The sequence below is a fragment of the Pipistrellus hanaki genome, assembly GCF_964339955.1.
Source record: "Pipistrellus hanaki genome assembly, chromosome: 9".
NCBI lineage: Eukaryota > Metazoa > Chordata > Mammalia > Chiroptera > Vespertilionidae > Pipistrellus > Pipistrellus hanaki.
In genome coordinates this window covers 30414116-30417594 of record NC_140511.1, presented here as the reverse complement: position 1 = coordinate 30417594, position 3479 = coordinate 30414116, and positions in this window count along the sequence as shown.

Here is a 3479-nt window from a genome sequence, read left to right as displayed (position 1 = left end):
AATCAGGAATGTAGGCATGTAAGTAGTTGGGAGCCAGCAATCCTGGATTGTGAGACAGATGTCCAACTACCCATTTAGGCCTGATCCTACAGGGCAGTTGAACATCCCTGGAGGGGTCCCAGATTGGAGAAGGTGCAGGCTGGGCTGAGGGACACATCCCCCATACTGGAATTTTGTGCACCAGGCCTCTGGTAATAAAGAAAATGTGTAATGAATAATGACGTTTAGTTAAGTATGTACATAAGCACATAATTAAAAATACATTATATATAATTTAAATTAAAGTGGGCTCTCTAACAGTATAATATAACAGATGTCTCCAATAGAATCAACCTAACGTTTTTCTAAATCTCCAGTGAGCCAAATGTTGTATAAATATGAAGATAAACTCTACTGTTATCATACATCACTGTAATTTTATTAGCATTTTTGGAATGTATACTAGTAAGTGGGGGAAAGAGATGATAAAGAGGAAGTTATTTTAACCAATGTGTTCTTATTATAATAGCAGCTTCAGAATTTTAATGTATATTTGTCCAATTCCAATGTTTGTGCTTTTTGTGACCAAATAATGCTTCCTCTCACTGATTACATTGGTAATCTTTGCTGCTAGATTCTGAGAGTTATGAAGTCAGAAATTATATTGTTCATCTCTGTATCCTATGCAAGGAGACATGGCTTTCAAAACATGAGATGCTGAATGAATTAGAAAAGGCATGCTTTTAATTCACAAGCAGAGATAGAAACATTGATGAGAGAGAAACCTCAAATGTCTACCTCCTGAATGTCCCCAGCTGGGTAGTGAGTCTGCCACCTGGACAAGTGCCCTGACCAGCAGTGGAACCAGCAACATCCTTGTGCATGTTGTCCCCCCAACTACTCTCCTCAACTACTGAGCCACACCAGTTGGGCTCAACTTTTATTTTTAAATTACAAAACTAAAGAAAGGATTATTTTACCCATTATTGATTTTAGCAAATGTCTTTAAAAACTTGGAAGTATGTTCCGTGAGGTTTGTTTAAATCTAATGTCATGGAGGAGTGCTTTCTTTGACAGATTTGCCTTTCTTTGTTTTGCTGCCTGATCTGAGGATAATTTTTCCATTGAATTTTAGAGAGATTGGAAGGTGGAGGAGAGGAATGGAGTAAGAAATGGCAGGAATACAAGAGAGAGAGAGAGCGAGAGAGAGAGCGAGAGAGAGAGAGAGCGAGAGAGAGAGAGCGAGAGAGAGAGAGAGAGAGAGAGAGAGAGAGGGAGAGAGAGAGAGGGAGTCATGGGTTGGTTGTCTCCTGCACCTCCCCAGACTGAATGGGCTGGAATTGATATCACAACCCAGCTATATGCCCTTGACCAGGAATTGAAACTGAGATCCTTCCAGGGCCAATGTTCTAACCACTGAGAAACACAGGCAAGGGCAGTTTTTGTCGTTTTGAAGGAAATACTTTAACACTTATTTGTCCCTTCACTCTTGTCACCTGATACAGATTGGTCTTTGAGAATTCTAAATATTTTAAACTTTGGGGGGCTCTGAAATCCATGCATTCCCTTGTTGTATCTTAAAGTATCTTAAAGTCATCATCTTTTAGAGAGAGTAGAAGGGAGAAGTAGAGATAGATAGAGAGACATCTGTGTGAGAGAGACACATTGATTGGCTATTTATTTAAAAAGGGTGGTCGGATTCTTCAGGTGCTTTGAGAACAAATTGTACAAGCTATTATTTTTCCCTAACATCCATTTTTTTAAATTATATGTGTATTTTGATTTCTGAGAGGAAGAGAGATAGAAGAATCAATAATGAGATGCAATCATTGATGGGCTTCCTTCTGCAAGCCCTCTCCTGGGGATCCAGCCTGCAACCTAGGCTTGTGCCCTGAATGGAAATCAAATTCTGACTTCCTGGTTCATAGGTCAAGGCTCAACTGCTGAGCAATGCAGGCCATGCTCTAACATTCTCTTTCAAAACCTCTCTATAATTCTGTATATATCAAAATGTGTATTTTTTTCCTAGAAAATGAGTTGCGTGACTAATTTACCTGTGTTTTTAGTTCATATTATTACTTATTCAATGTTAGTCTTACATTTTGTTTTTATTTTTTGACTGAATTTATTTGGGTATGTTGATTAATAAATGTTGGTTTCAGGTACACAATTCTCTAGTACATTGTATGTACTAGTATATTGTACTGTGTGTTCACCACTCAAAGTCAAGTCTTCTTCCATCACTATGCATCCCTCCCTTTACTTTCTTCTACCTCCCCCACCACTTTACTCTGGCAATCACTATAATACTGTCTGTGCCCATGAATCGTCTTTTTTTTCTGTGCTTAATCCTTTCATCCTTCTCATTCACCCTTCTCCCCTCTGACAGCTGTCAATCTGTTATCTGTATCCATGAGTCTTTCTCCACCTTGTTAGTTTAATTTGTTCATTAGAGTTCATATATAAGTGAAATTACATGGTACTTGTTTTTCTCTGACTGGCTTTATTTCCTGCAGAATAATCTTCAGGTAATATCCATACTGTCCCAAAAGGTAGGGTTTACTTGTTTTACAAGCTTACTGGTATTCCATTATGTAAATGTAACACAGGTTTTATTATTGTTTTATAAAGAGAATGAGAGAGAGAGAGAGAGAGAGAGAGAGAGAGAGAGAGAGAGAGAGAGATATCAAAGTGAGAATGACCCATGAATTCTATATTCCTCCTATTTGGGGTTCAGCTAAAAACCTATGCAAGTGCCCTGACTGGGAATTGAACCTGAATCCAATTAGTGGCCAGGACAATGCTTAACTGAGTCATACCCTCCAGGGCTGCACCACCCCTTTCTTATCCACTCAACTGCTGATGGGCACCTGGGCTTCTTCCAAATCTTCACTATTGTAAATAACTACAATGAACATATGGGTGCATATATTCTTTCCAATTAGTGTAGTAGGCCTCTTCAGTTTTATTCCCAGAAGTTTAATTGCTGTGTCATAGGCATTTTAATTTTTAATTTTTTGAAGTAACTGCATAAGCAAGTTTTCTACGGTACTATCTTATTTATTACCTTATATATTCTGGATTATAAAATTTTTCACAACCAGTTAGATATCTAAATTACTTTAAGAATCTTACCCATCTCTCATTTTTATTTTCCCCCCCTGTAACCTGTGCATCTATCTCTCATTTTTATCTCTCCCCCCCCCCTTCCCCCCAGTAACCAGGCACTAGTTTCAGCTGGGTGATTATGTCCCCTTACTAATGGTATTTATTGAGGTCCGGGAACATTTTAGTTGTCACCACTGGAAGTCAGTACTGTACATATTAAGGGAGTGAATTTTAGAATATGTACATTTTATCTCAGTTAGTCTGGAAAAATATTATGGGACCCCAAAACTCGCCGGACCCGGGCAGCATCTGCGTGAGCGCCCGCGGGTGCCTGCCCGGGAGTCCCGCATCAGCTCCCCCTGCGGGGCTTATCCGGGTTCCAGTCCGAGTGG